General features: G+C 42.3%; 1 long non-coding RNA gene across 1 annotated transcript in view; it reads left to right on the top strand.

Annotated features, from left to right (window-relative positions):
* LOC129513323 (uncharacterized) overlaps positions 1 to 22,827 on the top strand; it is a 34,307-nt gene that overhangs the window by 3,937 nt on the left and 7,543 nt on the right. The window contains exon 2 of the long non-coding RNA XR_008665227.1: positions 21,276 to 21,357. This is a non-coding gene — a long non-coding RNA (uncharacterized LOC129513323). The remainder of the gene's footprint in view (positions 1 to 21,275; positions 21,358 to 22,827) is intronic.

The following is a 22,827-nucleotide window of genomic DNA, read 5'->3' as shown; positions in this document are numbered from 1 at the left end:
TAGAGCAACTGACGATAGCCAGGGGTACCCTAATCCTTTGAGGAAAGGAGGGTATGTCATACCTGAGTTAGAACTGTGTTCTGGCCCTTGCTCCTAGGCTTTGTGACTCAGTGTGTTCATTTGTTTCAGCTTTGAGGGCTGGGGACCTCGAAAGACAGATGTGCAGACATTGACCAAAGACTGCTGAGGTTCAATCCTACCCTTACAAATTCCATAGCCTTGGACAAGTTATCCAAACTTCATGTACCTCAGTTTCCTCCTCTGTAATATGAAAACTAATAGTAGTCCTTACCACAGAGGGTTCAGTGGAACTTGAATGGAAAAATGCACACAAAACACTTAGAACAGCATTTGGCAAATTGTAAGTGCCAAATATACATTTAGGTGATTATTCAACATATGGCCATTTGATGTAGGGAATGAGTTAGAATTTTAAGAGGAGTCCATTTCTTGGGTGTATCAAAACCTCAGAAAGAGACAGGTAATCTAAATGTAAATAGCGTTTTCATTGTCAATGAATAGTTAAAGCAATAATACTGTGGCTGTCATCACTGCTTTAACTGGTACAATTCTTGCAGGATGAAAGTTATGGTGTTTTCAGTTGTGTGGCTCAGTATCTTAAATAGTCCACCAAAGAGTTGATTTTAACCATGACCAGTATAGATGCTTGAATTTCAGTGGTAGCACATGTGTGATATAATGCTGAATGTGTGCTGAGTGATGATTCTGTTGTATTAAGCACTTGATGACTTTGCATAATTCTTTAATTCTTTCTTTTTTTTTTTACTTCCCATAGTTCTTAATCTCTCAAACCTCTTGTGAAAAAGGGGTGATAGTCATGGTATCTGCTTCAGAGAGTTGTGAGCGCTGAAGGACATGATGTTTTTCAAATAACTTAGCTCAAAACCAAATGCACAGATATTTTTGTGGTACTTGAATTAATCTGTGTAACAGGAATATTTCAAAGATTTTAACTTGGTTGTGATGATATAGGTCGCTAGCTTCCTTTGCCCCATTTTTCTGTCAAGACCCTTGGTTTTCACTGTTTGCTGAGCAGGGCAGTAGAATGGTATGAAAAAGATACATTCCAGAAGACCTCACATAATTCAAGAATAATTTCTTCATTGCCTTCTGTGAAGTCAGATTTGCATGCTATCAGTTTTGGCTACTGAGTCAAGATTTCTGTGAATATATTTCTGTGGCACACTTCAGATTTGCTTTAGTTCAAATTCACATAAAATGCAAGCACACCATTCATTTCAGGTGTGGGAGCTAAATCTAAAGCAATCACTGAGAGCAGTGAATAGAAAGAGAAGGAAAAAAAATAGCCAAGGGTAGCTCCCTTAATTTTTGCTTACAAATCACAGAAATTCCCTAGTAACATTGAAAAATCAAGTAATAGGTGGTTGGCAAATTCTGGAATAAACAGACTTAGACTTTGTCCAAAGTATGCCACCTAATTGTTGATGGATCTCAGGTGAGTTACTAATACTTTAGACCCTCAGTCTTATCTGTATAATGGGCACAATAATTCATTCCTACTCTGTAGAGTGGTTCAGTAAATACCTCATAAATGCTTATGTCCTTCATACAACAGAACGGGGACCCTGGGAAAACGTGAGGATAAGGAATAACTGTCTAGACTTGGGGGGTCAGCAACTTTTTTGGAGACCCAATATTGTGTCATGAGGGTGATGGGGGGGCTGTGTCCTTTTTTCTAACTTGGCAGTTGTGCTTTGGGCCACCTTTTCTCCCCTGCCCCCTACTGATGCCACTTCTTTTGATCATTTATTTGTTCACTAATTCACTCATTCAACCAATATTGAAACACTTTCTAGGTACCAGGTGCCATGCCAGGCCCTGAGGATACAACAGTAAGTAAGTTCTAGGAATCCCCTGTTCTAATGCAGCTTAGTCTAATGGTGGGAACAGATAATCAAAAGTCAACACCCAAATGATAACAATTTATTTATTTATTTTTAAAAGATTTTATTTATTCATGAGAGACACACAGAGAGAGGCAAAGACACAGAGAAGCAGGCTCCCTGTGAGAAGCCCGATGCCAGATCCCGGGACCCCAGGATCACGACCTGAACCAAAGGCAGATGCTCAACTACTGAGCTACTAAAGTGCCCCCAAGTAATAACAATTTTAGATGTTGGTAATATCTATAAAGGGAATTATAAAGGGATGTGACAGCAATTGGGGACGGAGCTGGCCCCTTCAGGGAAGTTGGGGAAAGCCTCTCTGGGAAGGCTGAAGGCTAAGGAGCAGGAGCCATGGAAATGCCCAGGAAGGAGGAGGGCACCTTGAGTGCAGAGACTAGGGCAGTCAAGAACTGATGTGTTCTAGGAATCCTAACACCTTGGGCCCGAGGCTGGGGTTGTTCATCTCTGCTGGAGGACATTTCTGGCCTCCTCCAGCTGACCTGCATCACACTGGGGCTGGCCCAGGCTCTGGACTCTGGAGTACACAGCCAAGTGCACCAGCCTCAGGCCCTGGGAAAGAATTTACAACCATCCTGAGCCTGTTTACCACCTGCCAAGGAGCCCTTGGAAGGCACAGGCTCTTTCTCAAAACCAGTTTTTACAGAGCTGTGTACAAACCAATTCAACCAGATAGGATTTTTTTTTTCCTTAGGTAATCTCTTTTTAAAGTATAACATATTAGTTGAACCACATGAAATTGCCGACATTCAACCACTTCTCATGTATAAAGATGGCAATTTCATGCAATTCAACATAGATTTCATGTGATTCAACATTCATAGAACTGCATAAATCAAGTGTACAACTCAGTGAATTTTCCCAAAGTGAACACAACTATGGAACTAGTGGACAGGTCAAAAAAAGAAAACACTACCAGCATTCTGGAAGCCACGTTCATGCCCTTCCCATCTCTAACCACCACCATAACCCACAACAATATTCACGATCTTGACTTTTAGCACCATAGATTAAGGTCTATTTTTTTTATCTTTCTATAAATGGAAATACATAGTAGATACTTTTTTTGTATGAGATTCATCCATGTGGTTGCCTGTAGTTGTAGTTTCTGTTTTGTTGCTATATACTATTCTGTTGTATAATTGTACTGTAGTATATTTGTTCATACTATTTTTGATGAATATATAGTTTCCAGTGTTTATTTTTTTTAAAAGATTTTATTTATTTGAGACAGAGACAGAGTACAAGCTGGGGGTAGGGGTAGAGAGAGAGGGACAAGCAGACTCCCTCCTGAGTGCGGAGCCTGATGTGGGGCTTGATCCTGGGGCTCAATCCCAGGACCCTGAGATAATGACCTGAGCTGAAGTCAGATACTTAACCAACTAAGCCACCCGACACCCCTCCATTGTTTACTTTTAAGAATATTGCTTCTAGAGGGCCCCTGCTGGCTCAGTGGGTAGAGCATGTGACTCTTGATCTCAGAGTCCTGAATTCAAAACCTGCATTGGGAAAAAAAAAAAAACAAACCTGCATTGGGCATGGACTCTACTTAAAAAGAATAAATAAATAAAAATTAAAAAATAATAATACTGCTTTTAGGGCTGCCTGGCTAGCTCAGTAGGTGGAGCATGTGACTCATGATCTTGGGGTTGTGAGTTCAAGCACCATGTTGGGTGTAGAGATTACTTAAAAATAAAATCTTTTTTTTTTTTTAAAGATTTTATTAATTTATTCATGAGAGACAGAGAGGCAGAGACACAGGCAGAGGGAGAAGCAGGCTTCCTTCGGGGAACAAGGGACCTGATCCCAGGACCCAGGATCATGCCCTGAGGTGAAGGATAGATGCTCAACCATTGAGCCACCCACCTGTCCCCAAAATAAAATCTTTAAAACAAAACAAAAAAAGAGTATTGCTTCTGTTAATAGTCCTACATGACTTATGTTGAAGACATGTTTGTGTATCTATGGATGTACAATAAAGTAAACCAGAGGACTGGTTTAGCTTTAGTGAGTACTTCAGTTATCACAAGTGGTTGTAGTAATTCACACTATCTGTACTTCTTTATTATGTTTCTGTGCTGCCTAGGTCTTGGCCAGGTTCTATGTAAAGAATGAATAGAGGGGGTTGCCTGGGTGGCTCAGAGGTTGAGCATCTGCCTTTGTGATCCCGCAGCTCCAGGATGGAGTCCCACATCGGGCTCCCTGCAGGGAGCCTGCTTCTCCCTCTGCCTGTGTGTCTGCCTCTCTCTCTGTGTCTCTCATGAATAAATAAATAAAATCTTAAAAAAAAAATGAATAGAGGGGAGAGGTGTCTGGGTGGCGCAGTTAAGAGTCTGACTCTTGGTTTCAGTTCACATTATGATCTCAGGGCTGTGAGATCAAGCCCCACACTGGGCTTTGTGCTCAGGGCAAAGTCTGCTTGAGATTCTCTCTCCTGCCCCTCCCAATCCCTTTTTTAAAAAAAAAAAAAAAGATTTTATTTATTTATTCATGAGAGACACAGAGAGAAAGAGAGAGAGAGGCAGAGAGACAGGCAGAGGGAGAAGCAGGCTCCACACAGAGAGCCTGGCGCGGGACTGGATACCGGGTCCCCAGGATCATGCCCTGGGCTGAAGGCGGTGCCAAACCACAGAGCCACCCAGGCTGCCCTGCCCCTCCCACTCCTGTTCTCGCTCACTCTCCCTAAAATAAATAAATCTTAAAAAAAAAATGAATGAATAGAGAGGAGATAATCATGACATGATTCATGAAATGAGTCTCTATTTGTGTAGTGATTAAGAGCACAAGTGGATTGAATTGTTACTCAGTGCTTCTATTTACCTACCATCTCTGTGATCTTGGGCAAGTCACCCAACATCACTAGGCCATAAGTTCTTTACCTGTAAAATTGGTTAAGCATAGTAGTTCTTATCTCAGAGTCTTTTACTCATTCCTTTACTTGAAAAACGTTTGTGGAATGCCTACTGTGTGCTGCTCTGTTTTGGACACTGAGAATTCAGGGGCGAAAAGATAGATGAGGCTTTGCTCTCATGGAATGCATGTTTGTTCTAGTTAGAAGATGCAGATAATGGAACAAACAAATAATTAAGGTAATTTCAGATAGTGATACAGTCAATGGAGGCAATAAAACAGGGTGCTATGACCAAGCAATGGGGGAAGCATAGTAGCGGAGTCAGGATGGCAGTGATTGAGCTGAGATCGATGATCAGAAGGCAGCTGTAGGTGGATCCGAGGGAAGAACACTCTGCGCAGAATGGCCAGCTGGTGCAAAGGACATGAAGTAGGGACAGGTTTGGTGTATGTGAGTTGCAGAATGAAGGTTGATCTTGCAGGAACTAACTGACTAATGGGTGGGCTCTTTGGGATACAACAGCAGAAATAGGCAGGGGCCAGGTCATGCAGGGCCTTGAAGGCTGTGGTAAGGAGTTTGCATTTTATTTATTTAAATTTTTAAATTATTTTTAAAAGGATTTATTTATTTACTTATTTATTTGAGAGAGAGAGAGGTAATGGGGAGGGAGAGAGGAGATCCCAAGCACACTCCCTGCTGAACATAGAGCCCCTTGCAATGCAGGGCTTGATCTTATAATTCTGACATCTTAACCTGAGCCAAAATCGAGTCAGATACTTAATTGACTGAGCTACCCAGTTGCCTCTTACTTTTTAAAATGTATCTTAAGGTTTTATTTTTAAATAATCTCTATACCCAACATGGGGCTCAAACTCACAACTCCAAGAACAAGAGTTGCACACTTTACTGAGCCAGCCAGGCACTCCGCATTTTATTTTAGTATCAGTGGAAGTCATTGAAGAGTATTAAATGGGACCACCATGAGCTACTTTATGTGAAGATTAAAAGAGATTTTATATATATAAAAGTAAAACTTAACACAGTATCTGGCATGGAGTGATGTTTGGTAAATGTCAGTAGCTGCTACTGCTGTTATTATTATTTTTTTATTTTAATTTTTTTAATTTTTATTCACCCATGATAGTAACACAGAGAGAGAGAGAGAGGCAAAGACATAGGCAGAGGGAGAAGCAGGCTCCATGCACTGAGAGCCCGACATGGGATTCGATCCCGGGTCTCCAGGATCGCACCATGGGCCAAAGGCAGGCGCCAAACCGCTGCACCACCCAGGGATCCCCTGCTGTTATTATTATTGATGCTCTTAAAGAATCTAAAAATTTTCATCCTCATTGAGGATCAGGAAGCCAAGGCATAGAGCCATTGCCATCCATGTGTAAATTCAATCCAATCGGAGAAGAGGATATAAATTTCATTAATCAAAGGAACTGCTTTTCATCGTCTCTTTTCCAAATGGGAATTTTAAGGCAGAGGATTTTCTTTGTGGTCAGCAATTGTTTGAAGTCAACCAAACTCAACTCTTTCAGTCCCATTCTGCCAAAATGCCCAGTGTTCAGTCACTTGGGTGCCATTGGCTGTGGCCCCATCCACCATTTAGGGCTTGGAAAGGCTCGTGATTGATCATTAATCCATCTGCCTCTGCCCTGGGTCTGATGGATCAAGAATGGGGAGGGTACTCCCTGCCCTCCACCTTGGGTGGAGGTTTGCTGAGATGCTGTCCAATTGCTGGCCTTTGAAGGTAGCTGTGTTTAATTTTCTCTGAATGAACGCAAATTGTGTGATGAAGCCAGGGAAAGTTTCTTAGGGTGTGGAACACTTGTTTCTGGGCAAAGTGCCCTTCTCTTAGTAAGGATGTTTTCAACCCTTTACTCATCAGTATTATTTGAGCTTGTGCTGGATGCCAGGTGCCAGGCACTGTGTAGATGTGAATATAAAGAGTGCCATTCCTACCCTTACAGAGTTTCCAGTTTAGTGAGACATACATTCACCAAACAACTGCACCAATATAAACATGAAATGACAGCAGTGATCGGTGCTCTGCAGGAATATAATGAAGGCTGGGGCTTTGGGAAAGTTCCTCTAGTATGTAATGATACCTGAGCTGAGCCCAAAAGGATCACTGATAAGTGGGTTTAGAGGGTGGAGTGAGAAGTATTCCAGGCCAAGAACAGCACACACAAAGGTCCTGAGGTGGGAGGGAGCAGGCATGGTGAACCTGAGGATGAAAGAGAAAGCCACTGTGACTAAAGGATTGAAAATCCAGTAGACTCTAGGCCCAGAAATAGCTAGAGATAGGGGCGAGGGGACAGATCATAGAAGGCTTTGGAGGCTATGGAAAGATGTGCAGTTTTATCCTTCTCAAGGACCACAGGATACTATTAAAAGTCTTGAAGCTATGGGTGTAGGAGTGTGAGTGTGAGTGTTAGAGAATATGTCATTCCATCCTAGAGGTGATAACAGAGTAGTTTTTCCCAGTTCCAGGGTGTCGGACTATCCTTGTGGCTTCCTTGAAGTCTGGCCACATGTTTGCAAATAGTTCCTTTATCAAACTCTGCTCAGATGACTGAATTTCTTCTGTTTGACTTTACAGAGAAATCGCATTGGCTGGATGAAGCAGGAGGAAACTTCACCAGTTACTTAAACTCACTCCTTTGTTTTACTTGTAACAAGCACGCATTACTGGATTTTGGTTTCTAGCCAGTCTGACAAGCTCTGTCTTTTCAATGCAGAGCGGTACATTTCAGTTTTTCATGTATTTATATGAGAACTGAAAATTACTGAATTAGTTAGAGTTCTTTCTGTCTTATTTTTAGGGCTTTTTGTATTGGATATGTATATGTTGAGATTACCTTTTAGAGCAGTTTTTAGATTTTTTAAAAAGATTTTTATTTATTCGTGAGAGAGTGAGAGTGAGTGAGAGAGAAAGAGCACCAGCAGGGAGAGGGGCCAAGGGAGAGGGAGAAGCAAATACCCCACTGAGGAGGGAGCCTGATGCAGGGGCTCCATGTGGGCCTCCATCCCAGGACCCTAGGACCATGACCTGACTAGAAGGCAGGTGTTTAACCCACAGAGCCACATGCACAGCCTCCTTGTGTGCTGGTTTTTATTTTTGTTTTTCCTTCTACTTTCTCATCCTGTGGACTGAAGTGTTTTGTTTTTTTTAAACATCCCATTCTTTCCCACTGGTTGCTGTGAAGGTTATAATGTCCGAGATACTTAAATATCAATCACAATTTTTGACCTCTTAAGCAACACAATCCAAGGACCTTAAATTAACTTAAATCCTTAACTTTCCACCTCCCTTCCTCCCCCCCTTTATATTCTGCTATTTCAATGTGTTCATTCTGTATTTATTTAATTAGTTAATTATTTATTTATTTTTCAGAAGAGATGAGACATTGTTGTTTCTTTATGTGGTCAAATACTTTTTATTGGTGGCTTACAGAACCACTCATCTCTTTGTTCACTGTTCCTTTTTATAAGTGTCTGAGATTGCTTTCCTTCTGCCTGAACTTCATCCCTCAGAGTTTCCTTCAGTGCCTGTTGGTAGTAAATTCTGTTTTCATTGGTTTGAAATTTACTTTCTTTCCTCTCATATTTGAATTCTTGGATAAATTCTTGAACAACTGTTATTTTGTCTCAGCACATTGAAGATAACCTTCTGGTTTCCATTGTGGCTACTGAGAAGCCTGTGGCCCGTCTAACTTCAATTTCTTTGTCATCGATCTATATTAGTCCCAGGTCTTCTGCAGTTTCACTATGATGTAAGTAGTTGTGAATATATTTTTCTTTACCCTTCTTGGGATTTCTGGGTCCGGAATTTGCTGTCTTACAACAATTTGGAAAAATTCTCAGCATGGCCGGCACTATTGTGAAGCCAGTGAAGTGCCTAGGGCACCAAATTTAAGGAGGCCCTTAGTTTTTATTTAATTATTTTTTATTTTTTTTAAATTAATTTTATTGGTGTTCAATTTACCAACATACAGAATAACACCCAGTGCTCATCCCGTCAAGTGTACCCCTCAGTGCCCGTCACCCATTCACCCCCACCCCCCGCCCTCCTCCCCCTCCACCACCCCTAGTTCATTTCCCAGAGTTAGAAGTCTTTATGTTCTGACTCCCTTTCTGATATTTCTCACAAATTTCTTCTCCCTTCCCTTATATTCCCTTTCACTATTATTCACATTCCCCAAATGAATGAGAACATACACTGTTTGTCCTTCTCCGGTTACTGTGGCCAAGTTCAAAAAGGGTGTTGCCTGAGTTCTCCTCTGGGATTTTGATGGAATCTTGTCTCACATTTAGATCTTTCATCTATTTTGAGTTTATCTTTGTGTATGGTGCAAGAGAGTGGTCCAGTTTCATTCTTCTGCATGTGGATGTCCAATTTTCCCAGCACCATTTATTGAAGAGACTGTCTTTCTTCCAGTGGATCGTCTTTCCTCCTTTATCGTATATTAGTTGACCATAAAGTTCAGGGTCCACTTCTGGTTTCTCTGTTCTGTTCCATTGATCTATATGTCTGTTTTTGTGCCAGTACCACACTGTCTTGATGAACACAGCTTTGTAGTACAACCTGAAATCTGGCATTGTGATGCCCCCAGATATGGTTTTCTTTTTTAAAATTCCCCTGGCTGTTTGGGGTCTATTCTGATTCCACACAAATCTTGAAATAATTTGTTCTAAGTCTCTGAAGAAAGTCCATGGTATTTTGATAGGGATTGCATTATACGTGTAAATTGCCCTGGGTAACATTGACATTTTCACAATATTAATTCTGCCAATCCATGAGCATGGAATATTTTTCCATCTCTTTGTGTCTTCCTCAATTTCTTTCAGAAGTGTTCTATAGTTTTTAGGGTATATTTTGAGACCCATTTGAATGGCAAATGGTTCTCCAACCTTTTATTTTCAGGTTGTAGGTGTCCTTCTGTCTAAAATGAGTCTCTTGTAGACAGCAAATAGATGGGTCCTGCTTTTTTATCCAGTCTGAAACCCTGCGCCTTTTGATGGGGTCATTAAGCCCATTCACGTTCAGAGTTACTATTGACAGATATGAGTTTAGTGTCATCATGATATCTATTTAGTCCTTGTTTTTGTGGATTGTTCCACTGAACTTCTTCTTAAAGGGGAGTTTTAAGAGTCCCCCTTAAAATTTCCTGCAGAGCTGGTTTGGAGGTCACATATTCTTTCAGTTCCTGCCTGTCTTGGAAGCTCTTTATCTCTCCTTCCATTTTGAATGAGAGCCTTGCTGGATAAAGTATTCTTGGTTGCATGTTCTTCTCATTTAGGACCCTGAATATATCCTGCCAGCCCTTTCTGGCCTGCCAGGTCTCTGTGGAGAGGTCTGCTGTTACCCTAATATTCCTCCCCATGAAAGTCAGGGACTTCTTGTCTCTTGCTGCTTTAAGGATCTTCTCTTTATCTTTGGAATTTGCAAGCTTCACTATTAAATGTCGAGGTGTTGAACGGTTTTTATTGATTTTAGGGGGGGATCTCTCTATTTCCTGGATCTGAATGCCTGTTTCCCTTCCCAGATTGGGAAAGTTTTCAGCTAGGATTTGTTCAAATACATATTCTGGCCCTCTGGCCCTTTCGGCGCCCTCGGGAACCCCAATTAAGCGTAGGTTTTTCTTCCTTAGGTTGTCATTAATTTCCCTTAATCTGTCTTCATGGTCCCTTAATTGATTGTCTCTTTTTTCCTCAGTTTCCCTCTTTGCCATTAACTTGTCTTCTATGTCACTCACTCGTTCTTCCACCTCGTTAACCCTCGTCGTTAGGACTTCTAGTTTGGATTGCATCTCATTCAATTGATTTTTAATTTCTGCCTGATTGGATCTAAATTCTGCAGTCATGAAGTCTCATGAGTCCTTAATGCTTTTTTCTAGAGCCACCAGTAGCTGTAGAATAGTGCTTCTGAATTGGCTTTCTGACATTGAATTGTAATCCAGATTTTGTAACTCTGTGGGAGAGAGGGCTGTTTCTGATTCTTTCTTTTGAGGTGAGGTTTTCCTTCTAGTCATTTTGCTCAGTGCAGAGTGGCCAAAAACAAGTTGTATTGGAACACGGGGGAGTATCACTGGTCCGTCCAGCTGGTCTTCTGGGGGAGGGGCCTGCTGTGCTGATTTTCAGGTGTTAGCACTTGGGGGAGCTGCTCTGCCCCTGCCTGCTGCCGGGCTCAGCGGGGGTTGTTTACCCCGTGGGGCCCCAGGAGGAACAGCCGCAGTTGCTATGGCAGCTCTGGAAGCCTGGATTCAGCCTCCGCAGGAACTACGGGGCTCGGGGCTCTCGGCTCTCCCCGTCCGCAGGGCCTGGAGGCTCCGGGGCGGAGCCGCTGATGTGCTCAGCTCGGGGCAGGAGCGTCCTCGCTGTCCTGGGCCCTCCCGGCCTCTGCCTGTCCCGGGGGAGGCCGGATCCTGGGCCGTGTCCCGGCGCCCTGTGCTCCGGGGCCTGCGCTGTGGGATTCGCGCTCCCGCCCCGCAGCCCCCTCCGCGGAGCCGCCACCCGAGCCCCTCTATTTAATTATTTTTTAAATTTATATTTGTGTAAATGGAGAATTGGCCCTGAGACTGAGTGTCTAAAATAAATTTTATCCCGTAGGTACCTCACTCACTTCACTCCAATTCTGGTCCTGACTCTACAAACACTCCTATTCCTTATTCTTTCCTTTATTTTCTTTGGTAAATACAATTAAATATATATTAGACCATCTTATTCTAACCTCCAGTGTCACATACATAGTTTTTGTATTCTTCATCTCTTTATATCTTTGGGTTTTTAGATTTCTTCAGATCCATTTTCTAGTAAATGAATTCTGCCTTTAACAATATCTTATCTATTTAATTTATCTTAGTTTTAATTTTTTGTTGTTGTTGTTCAAAATTGGCTTGGTTACTTTTTATAGTCTTTTATCCTAGTCCATCTATTTAAGGCTCACATTTATTTATTGAAATAAGGCCACCTGGGTGACTCATTCAGTTAAGCGTCCAACTCTTGACTTCAGCTCAGGTCATGATCTCAGGGTTGTGAGATTGAGCCCCAAGTTAGGCTTTGCACTGAGCATGGAACCTGCTTAAGATTTGCTCTCTCTGGGGATCCCTGGGTGGTGCAGCGGTTTAGCGCCTGCCTTTGGCCCAGGGCGCGATCCTGGAGACCCGGGATTGAATCCCACGTCCGGCTCCCGGTGCATGGAGCCTGCTTCTCCCTCTGCCTGTGTCTCTGCCTCTCTCTCTCTGTGTCTATCATATATAAATAAATATTTTTAAAAATTTTATTTATTTATTTATTTATTTATTTATTTATTTATTTATTTATTTATTAGAGATGAGAGAGAGAGAGAGAGACAGGAGGAGGGAGAAGCAGGCTCCACGCCGGGAGCCCGACGTGGGATTCGATCCCGGGACTCCAGGATCGCGCCCTGAGCCAAAGGCAGGCGCTAAACCGCTGAGCCACCCAGGGATCCCCAATAAATAAATCTTTTTTTTATATTCTTTTTTTTAATATTTTTTAATTTTTATGTATTTATGATAGCCACAGAGAGAGAGAGAGAGGCAGAGACACAGGCAGAGGGAGAAGCAGGCTCCATGCACCGGGATCCCGACGTGGGATTCGATCCCGGGTCTCCAGGATCGCGCCCTGGGCCAAAGGCAGGCGCCAAACCGCTGCGCCACCCAGGGATCCCCCCCAATAAATAAATCTTTAAAAAAAAAAAAAAGATTTGCGCTCTCTCTCTCTCTCTCTCTCTCTCTCTCTACCCCTCCCCTGTCCTGCTCTTTGTCTCTGAAAGAAAGAAAGAAAGAAAGAAAGAAAGAAAGAAAGAAAGAAAGAAATTACTTAATCGCTTTTTGTACTTGATAACTTCTGTGTCATACTTTTGTGGATTATGCAGGTCTGTTGTTCAAGCAGATTCTCACTTATGGTGCCTTATGTCCTTGTGTGATTTGTGATTTTTAGCCTTAGGCCCAGGTTCTTGGAACTTTATGGGCATTCCAGAATACATTGGATGAAATTGTAGTGTAGTCCTTTAGAGAGAATTTATATTTGTTTTTAACCATTCCTGAAGTTTATTTCTACCTGGAGCTACTTAAATTTTCTGCTTGAGGTTTTCAAATACAGAGCATATAGGTAGCATGAATTCAGTGTATAAACTCATGTGAAGGCTGGTTTGTAGGTATGAATTTTCATGGGAGATTTTATTTTTCTTTGCTCATCCAATATTAGTGTTTGCCAAACAGATTTCCTTGAGGCCCCTTCTGTGCTTTAGATATATTTCTCATTCATGCTTACCCTGAGGTTATGACTCTTTACGGACCCCCCCCCTTTTTTAAAGATTTTATTTACTTATTCATGAGAGACACACAAACAGAGGCAGAGACATAGGCAGAGGGAGAAGCAGGCACCCTGAGCCGGACGTGGGACTCCATCCTGGGATTCCAAGGATCATGCCCTAGGCCGAAGGCAGATGTTCAACCGCTGAGCCACCCAGGCGTCCCTTTTTTGAGGAGCTTCTATTACACTTCTTACCTTGTGAGGTATTACCTTCTACTTACCTTTGTTTCCTTCTTACCTTGTATCTTCTATCTTCCTCATTCCTTGTATTAATCAGGATGGGAGCTTCACGTCACCAGGATTTTGCCAATAGAGTTAGTGTAAAGCTATCTTGTGCACTTACTTGTGTTCCAGAGTTCCTCTCTTCTTTTCTTTTCCTTACTTTTCTTTTTGGCCTCTGCATATTTTACCCTTTTTTTTTTATTCCAATTCAACAATGTATTTTTGAAAAAATTACATATTTTATTCACTATTTGGAATTGTTTTCATTGGGAAAGCCATCCAGGGTATTTTGACTATCATACTATAAGAAAGTGAAGCAATTCTTTTACGTTCCCAGAGAAAGAGGTAGAGTGGTATAATATGACCAGTTTGAAGGCCAGATCGTACTGAGTTCAAATCCACATTTAATTCTTACGAGATCAAGGTGCCTGCTGGCTCAGTTAGTAGAGCAAGCAACTCTTGATCTCAGGGTCATGAGTTCAAGCCCCCTGTGTGTTGTAGAGTTTACTTAAAAAAAAAAAAAATTCTTACAAGAACCCTGTGAGGTAGTTATCATTGTTGTCTTCATTTTATAGTCAAAAAGACATATCGAAAACAAAAACAAAAACAAAAACAAACAAACAAAAAAACCCAAAAAGACATATCGAAAGCCATAGGATAGAACCAGGAACCAAACCCATGTAAGAGACTGGAGCTTATGCTTTTACCCTCAATGATATTCTGTCTTTCTAACACAACAGGCCACTGAGTCCTAAAAATTCAATACTTATCTAAATATAAATGCACTGAAATAGTTTATCTGTTGGGGGGACAGAGATAACAAAGATAAACAAGATAGAGCTGGGGTGCTGGCTGCTTTAGTTGGTAGAGCGTGTGATTCTGGATCTTGGGATTGTAAGATTAAGCCCTATATTGAACATAGAGCTTAATTAAAAAAAAAAAAGGAGCTAAAACACTAGATAACAGACATCATGATTTTGGGATCAATTAGAAGTTCCTTGATTGACTATGAGGGAGGAAAAGGGGCAGAGTAAAAGATGATTCCACATTTTTGAGTGATCTGATGGATGGTACCTTTAGGAATAGGGAAGTCGGAAAGAGCCAAGTTTGTTTTTGTTTTGTGCCTTAGTTTCTTCATGTGTAAAGATATGTGGTTGGACTGACCTAAAAGGATTTTGTGGTTTTAGACTACCCTTGAGGCTTCAGGATTGGCAAAACAATTCAGGAATAATTGTCTGGTAGGCAGCTGGAATTTGGGGCTGGGATCTGGATGGAAGTTCAAGTTTCAGTGTATGGATATGTTGACCTGAGTGAGACATTGGGAAAGGGAGGGATGATAGTTGAGGCCATAGAGGTAGGTTAATAGAGGAGGATGGGATCTTTGGGGGTGATGATTGTGACATACACTACAGGGGGTGTATTAGTTTGCTAGGGCTGCTGTATACAAGTACCACAGATGAGGTAGCTTAAGTGATATAAAATTATTAGCTCACAATTCTGGAGTTCATAGTTCTGGAGGCTAGAAGTTGGAGATCAAAATGGCAATAGGATTGTTTTCTTCTTAGGCCTCTTTCCTTTGCTTGTAGATGGCCATCTTCTCCCTATCTTCACATGATATTCCCTCTTCCTATGTCCTGATAAATCCACCAGTCATAGTAGATTAAGACCATCTAATGACCTTTAATTACTTTTTTTTTAGATTTATTTATTTATTCATGACAGACAAACAGAGAGAGAGAGAGGCAGAGACATAGGCAGAGGGAGAAGCAGGCTCCTTGCAGAGAGCCCAATGCGGGACTCGATCCCAGATCCCAAGAACACGACCTCAGCTGAAGGCAGGCACCCAACTGCTGAGCCACCCAGGTGTTCCTCATTAATTACTTTTTAAAGACTGTCTCTAGAGACACCTGAATGGCTCAGTTACTTGAGCATCTGACTCTTGATTTCAGCTCAGGTCATGATCTCAGGGTCATGAGATTGAGCCCTGCATCAGGCTCTGTGCTCAGCCCAGAGTCTCCTCAAGATTCTTTCCCTCCCCTTCTGGCTCTTCCCTTACTCGTACTCATTCACTTTCTCACTCTCTTTCTCAAGTAGAAAATAAAATGTTTATAAGACCCTATCTCCAGGGACGTCTGGGTGGCTCAGAGGTTGAGTGCCCGCCTTGGGCCCAGGGTGTGACCCCGGGGTCCCAAGATGGAGTCCCGCATCGGGCTCCCTGCATAGAGCCTGCTTCTCCCTCCGCCTGTGTCTCTCATAAATAAATAAATAAAATCTTAAAAAGAAAAAATTCTTAAAAAAAAAAAAAAAGACCCTGTCTCCAGATACAGTCATATTCTGAGGTTCAGGGTGTTGGGACTATAACATAATGGATTTTGGAGAGATGCAGTTAACACTCACAACACAAGGCAAGAATCAGGGGCAGAGGAGGGAGAAGGGAGGACAATGGAAGAATATGGTCACCCAGAGAAACCAAAGGAGGAGAAAGGTGCTGGGAAAGAGGTAGGTACTACCCTGGGAGTAGTCCAGAAGGGCACCTGGATTAACAGTGGGAGTACCTGAGGACTACCTACAGGAAAGGGAGGTGGGAGATCAGGCTTTGAGGGTTTGAGGCAGATGCCAGCATGGCAAGAGAGTAGAGGCAAGGCCAAGCAGCAAGCTTTTGGTTTCACTTCTAGACACAATAGATATTCCACATATATAATTATTGAATGAATAAAATGGACTTTCCTTCCTCCCTCCTCTGATACTCCGTGATCCTAGGACTTAGTTTCTCTTTAGAAATCCTGAGGTTGGGGATCCCTGGGTGGCCCAGCGGTTTAGCGCCTGCCTTGGGCCTAGGGTGTGATCCTGGAGTCCCGGGATTGAGTCCCACATCAGGCTCCCTGCCTGGAGCTTGCTTCTCCCTCTGCCTGTGTCTCTGCCTCTCTCTCTCTCTGTGTGTCTCTCATGAATAAATAAATAAAATCTTAAAAATAAATACATGAAAGGTAAATTTAAAAAAGAAAAAAAAGAAATCCTGAGGTAATACTGCATTCCAAGACCTTGGCCCTGAGCTTATTCTTTGATGTGGCTGGATCTTGGGGACAGGCCAAGGAGAATAGAACATCTTTTCTCTGAGGGAGGGAAGGAGGAAGGGAGAAAGAGAGAGAGAGAGAGAGAGAAAAAATGAATTGAGTGAACCAAACCAAACTGCATTATCAGTAAACTTCCACATCGTGAAGAAGAGAATAGGGTGACATGAGGTTGGAGAGGTCTTCAGGGTTATTTTGCAATTTTCCTGTCTGCCCTTCAGAAATGAAGAGGTTGTTCATTCATTCATTGAAAAAAAATTTTAATTAAGCACCTACTCTGAATTGGGCACTGAGCTAGGCAAGAGGGAGATATCAGTGAAGCAAGTATCAAAGATTTATTGACTGCTTATGTAATGCCATGTTCTTGTTAAGCACTTGGTATACCTCCTGCCTTCAAGGACAATGTAACCCAGGGACTATTGGTGTTTCATTTACTTTTTTTTACAGATGGAGGATGGGCTAACTGAAGCTTAAGATGGTTTGATGGCTCACTGTGGGTCATAGAGTTATAAGTAAGCAACTTGGATACATCCCAGGGGCAACTTTTTCCAGCCCTAGTTTCACCTAGGCTCCTGGAGCTTCCCCCAGGGTACAGTAAGGGGCTGGCTTGGGGTCCTGCATGAGTCAGGCTGAACTGGGGATAAGCAAAGTTCCTGCTGTTCCATCCTGTTCTTGGCCTGAGCAAGGACACTATGTAAAGGGACGGATGTGGGCTAGGATAATAATGCCAAGTCACTGCTGATGAAAGCCTTGTGTGTTCACCTCCCCCCAGCCACCACCTGAAGCCTGTCTCAGCTACTATCCTTGTTGTTACACTCACAACCATCCCTCTCAGCTCCACTGACAACAGCTGGAATTGTGGCTCATGAACCAAAGACGTGTTTCCTTCCTTCTTTGGGGCTACCTCAGGGCTACCTGAGAACACAGCTGGATTCTGAAATCTTATTCTCCAATGCCTGGGATGCCCCTCTGGTTCCAGATAAAGGGAGAAGCATGGGTTCTGTGAACTCTTTTTGAGTGGGATCATGACGAAACAGTCCAGTGATCTCTTTCTTCTATTTTGAAGTGAAGAGGAACATGGCCACACTACTTACTGACCAGTGAGTCAGTGGGTATAGGGACTGAATACCATATTTGGGTTGAGAGTCAGGAGATAGAATGAAATTTGATGAATCACCCCCCTGTCCAATCTAATCTGGAAATCAGAGAAGCCTGAAGACTTAAGGAGTACACAGAGATGTTTATACAAGGATGTTCATCACGTTGTTTTAGTAGTAGCAACCTACATGCCCATGTGTAGAGGATTAATAAAATCAACTTTAGTTGTTGTTCACAAAAGAAATCTAAGGGGTGGCTGGGTGGTGCAGTTGGTTGGGCATGGTTTTGGCTCAGGTTGTGATCTTCTATTTGTGGGACTGAGCTCCATGTAAGGCTCTGCGCTCAATGCAGAGTCTGCTTCAGATTCTTTCTGCCTCCCCCTTCGTCTTTCCAGCTCACTCTCTCTCTCTCTCAAATAAAGAAAAATTTTTTAAAAAGAAGTCTAAGTTGCCATTGAACAGTGTGTGGTGAAGCTATCAGGTATAGGTAAAGAAAGGTGTTCAAGACTGATAATTAAGTGAATAAAGCAAGCCACAGAAAAGTGTATGTGTGTATGTTTCTATAGCCATGGATGTTTTCTGGAAATACACATGAAAAACTCCTAACTGGTTACTTCTGAAGAGTATGAATGGAGGTTTGAGTGAGGAGTGAGACTTTAGCTCTTTATATTCTTGTGTGCTTTTTTTTTTCAGATAATGAGCATGTATTGTTTTTGTAATACGACAATAGTGATAAAGAAAAAGTGGAAAAAAGAAAGGCTTAAGGTTGACAATCCAGGGCAGCCTGGGTGGCTCAGCGGTTTAGTGCCACCTTCAGCCCTGGGCCTGATCCTGGAGTCCTGGGATTGAGTCCCACATCAGGCTCCCTGCATGGAGCCTGCTTCTCCCTCTGCCTGTGTCTCTGCCTCTCTCTCTCTCTCTCTCTGTGTCTCTCATGAATAAATAAATAAAATCTTAAAAAAAAACCCACAAAGAAATATATATGTATTTTTTAAAAAGGTTGAAAACCCAAAGGTATTGAACAATTCAGCACTGAATTCAGTGGTGCTGAGGGCAGGAGGAACCACCATGTGGGGCCTGAGATGACTTTGCACAATGGAACTTTCTCTTAGCCACTGCTTGCAGAAAATGCTTTGACCAGCCAAGGCTGGACACAGAGGCAGGAACTGGCAGGAAATCACTATTTGCAAGGCTGGCTCAGTGACAGAAAGTCTACAGCAAAATCAAGGCCAAAGTTCAACTCCAAGAACAGGGATTGGAGTCTCTAATAACAATAGCTGACACATACTGAGTACTTATCCTGTATCAAAACAATGTGCAAATTGCTTTACTTAGCATTATCTCATTTAAATTTTCACAACAAACCTATGAGATAGCACTATTATCCCAATTTTGTAGATGAGAATATTGAGGCTCAGAGGGTCCAAAAACACACAATTAGAATTGGTAGGATTGGGATAACCCTGGTTTGTCTGTTTCTGAAGGCAGCTCTCTTACTACCTCCTGAATATTACTCTGTGTTGAAATCTAAGGCCCTGAGATCCAAGAACAGGACATCCTTACCATCAAGGAGCAGCCAGGCTAGCTGGGGAAGATGACATTTATGCATGTGGACTATAAAGATTTTATTTATTTATTCATGAGACACACACACACACACAGAGGCAGAGACAGGCAGAGGGAGAAGCAGGCTCCATGCAGGGAGCCTGACATGGGACTTGATCCCAGGTCTCCAGATCATGCCCTGGGCTGAAGGCAGCACTAAACTACTGAGCCACCTGGGCTGCCCTGGACTATATATTTTATATAAGGCATACATCCGGATATACCTGGGCTGCAAAGATGATAAATGCTATTTTGATCTTAAATTTAGGGAGATCTGCAAGGCCTGAAGTTGTACATAAAGGCATCTTGGAGGAGGAAAGATGTAAATCAGGTCTGGGAAGGATGGATTGAATTAAGAGAGGGGTGAGGAGAACATTCCAGAGAAGAGAATGCATAAGTCGTGCAGAAGTCTGTTCTGTTGTTTCTGAGACAGTGAAGCATCTTGCCTAATCAGTGAGAGTTGTGTATGGGTGATAAGTGGGCAGTGTGTGTGAGGAGGGAAAACAGAGCATCAGAAGTCATTCTGAAGGGTGAAAACTTGCAGAAGAGTTGTGACTTAACACAGGAGGAAGTCAAGAGCCTCTGAAGGTATTTTTGGGCAGTGAGGAGACACTGAAAAGTGATGCTTCAGAGAGATTAATCCGACAGAGGTGTCAAAATGACTTGGAATGAAGGACAGAGCCATGGGAAAACATAGGTGTGGGGTGATGGAGGTGTCAGTGGATACTATAGGAATGAAGCAAGAGGTTCAGGGTGAGAGCTCCTGTAAAGGGAGAGAGGTAGAGGAGGCAATAGAACTTGCTGATTGAAAATAAACAGACTGTAAAATCAGGGGTCCAAACCAGTTAATTGTGGGACTTCAAATCCATGTGTCCAAAGAAGGGAAAGCCTATATCTGGAACAGGGAATTGGAAGAGGGTTTGCTGTTGGAGGCAGGGTGGAGACAGATGGTGAATTGTGTCTTCATTAGAGACCTCTGTTTTCCCTATGACTGTAAGACAGTGTAGGGACTTTTTCTGTTTTCTTGATCGTGTGATGCATAGGAGTTCCTTTGTTTGGACCAGTTCATTCATTCAGCAGTTCTTTATTAAGCTGTCATTATGGTATGATTGTTGGGAACACAGCATTGAGAGGTCAGATCTGGTCCCTGTCCTCATGAAATGCAGATACTGAACAAGAAATTATAAGTGTTCTTACTACGCCCTTAGTATCAAGGTGGCGTTTCTTCTCCTAGACCAGTCCTCCTCCCTACTCCCCCAGCATACACCAGCTGGTAAGGGCATTTGTGAAACATTTTACTGTACATCGTGTCTTGTAATTAAAAAATATCATCTGGGGCGCCTGGATGGTGCAGTTGGTTGAGTGTCTGACTCTTGGTTTTGGCTCAGTTTGTGATTTCAGGTCCTGGGATTGAATCCCATGCTGGGCTGTGTGCTCAGCATAGAGTCTGCTTGAGATTCCCCTTCTCCTTCTGCCCCTCCCGTGTGTGCTTGCATCTCCCTCCATCAAATCAATCAATCACTCAATCAATCAATCTTAAAAAAAAATATCACAACCATTCATTTTTTTCTTTTCAACAAATATTTATTGAGTGGCACTGTGGCTTTGTGTTTTTAGCCCTCATGCTCACAAACTAGTGGAGGACACAGATAAGTAAGCAGGTAGTGATAATATGTTGTAAGAATTGTACCAAGGAGTAAGTACCAGGTTGTGGGAACAACTAGGAGGGATATGTGTCTGGGCAGATAAGTTTCCCTGACAAGAATAATGAGATGTGAGGCACCCATCTGGCTCAGTTGGTGGAGCATGTGACTCTTGATCTCAGGATTATAGGCTCCGTGCCCTATTTTGGGTGTAGACATTACTTAAAAAAATAATAATAATAAATTCTTAAAAAAAAAAAGAACAATCAAGTATTAGTCATACAAGGGCATGGGGTGTATGTTTTATGCAAGAGGATCTTCTAGTTCAAACACCTGGATGCTGCAGAGGCCTAGGCTTGTTGGGGAATGATTTACAACCTAGATTTTTATACCTAGCAAAACTACCGGTAAAAATGTGAAGAGGGAACGAAAGGCAAGATAGATGCTGAAATGCAAGGTTTCAAAAAATTTACCTGTCGTGCGTCTCTTCCCAGGAAGCTAGTTGAGGACCTGCATCACCAAAATCAAGGAGTAAATCGAGAGCAAACAACATGGGAATAACTGCATGAAGCTCAGGTAGGTAGGGGCTACATCAGAAAAGGGTTCTAAAGGCATAATGAGGACTCTGGATATGATTGTAATGACGAAATTACCTAATAGTAGAGTGATATTAAAAAATTGTTTGTTTGTTTTTTTAATCCCAAGGACCCATTTGAGCAACCTTGTGATTGGCTCCTACCACATTAAAGCGATAGTTTTGTTTTTTTTTAAGATTTTTATTTATTTATTCATCACACACACACACACAGAGGGAGAGGCAGAGACACAGGCAAAGGGAGAAGCAGGCCCCATGCAGGAAGCCTGATGTGAGACTTGATGCTGGGACTCCAGGATCACACCCTGGGCCCAAGGCAGGCAAAAAACTGCTGAGCCACCCAGGGATTCCCTAAAGCTATAGTTTTCATCTATTTTACCTTTGTGTCCTTTTGGAAAGGATTCTGCTGAGTTATAAAGAGTTTGGAAACTATTGTACTAGTAAAACCTAAAACTGTGTATAGCTACTACTTAAGCTGCCTTGTGCAATTTGGCAGGGCTTCCAGAAGCTCCCAGGGCTGTGCAGGTTTCTAGAGCAGTGCAGTGTGGGAAAGGAGAGAGTGGTACAGGGAGGTGATAAGGCACAGCTACCAAATTTCAGGAGGACTCTTTGCTGGTCATTCTTCCTTCAGCAGCAAAGGTGATCCCTAGAATACTTTTGTTTACCATTTAAGTGCTGAAGCTGCCTTCCCCAATGACTTCCAGACTGCGAACAAATAAATTTTAAAATATAAACTTGGGGTGGGGGAAACACAGCGTGACCATGACTCTTCTCCTACTGAACTTTATCACAGCTGGAATAAGGCAGGGTATGTATGAGAGGGAGTGGTGTGTGTGTGTGTGTGTGTGTGTGTGTGTGTATCTTTAGTGGCCTCGAAGAAATTTGTGGATATGTTGTATTGTAACAGGGATCCAGGTGTTCCCTAAATCTGAAGCCAAGGAGAACCTTTTCTTTCTGGATTTTCTTCGATATCTGCTTCTTAAGTACTATGATAAAAGATCAGCCCACAAACCAAGCCGCTTGTAATGGTGTTTATTGGTTTTGCTATCCATAAAAAGGGTATTCCTGAGTTCCCCATCAGCTAGGAGAAATCCTTATCCACCCTCTCATGACCAACCTCTTTCCCTACCCCTAAGCAAGTGAATTTTAAATACCACTCTAAAGTTGTTGGCTGGTGACCTGGAAAATTTCTTTTGCTTTTTTATCGTGTTAATGGCCCATCAGTTTAAACATCCTACCCCCAGAAACTTTCTTTCTCCTAACTAGACTGAAGAGGGAACAGAGATTTAAAAAAAAAAAAAAAAAATGAAAGAAAGAAAGGATTCCTATTTCTAAGGGCCTTGGGAAGATTCCAAGATGGCCAGGTCTGATTGAATGGAATGAAGGAATTTCATTTGTCTTGATCAGTCTGTACAGCACCTAGCCAATGTAAAGGCAAATGTAAATTAGGA

Source organism: Nyctereutes procyonoides, unplaced genomic scaffold, assembly GCF_905146905.1.
Source record: "Nyctereutes procyonoides isolate TBG_1078 unplaced genomic scaffold, NYPRO_anot_genome, whole genome shotgun sequence".
Lineage (NCBI taxonomy): Eukaryota > Metazoa > Chordata > Mammalia > Carnivora > Canidae > Nyctereutes > Nyctereutes procyonoides.
This window is presented reverse-complemented; position numbering and strand designations above follow the sequence as displayed.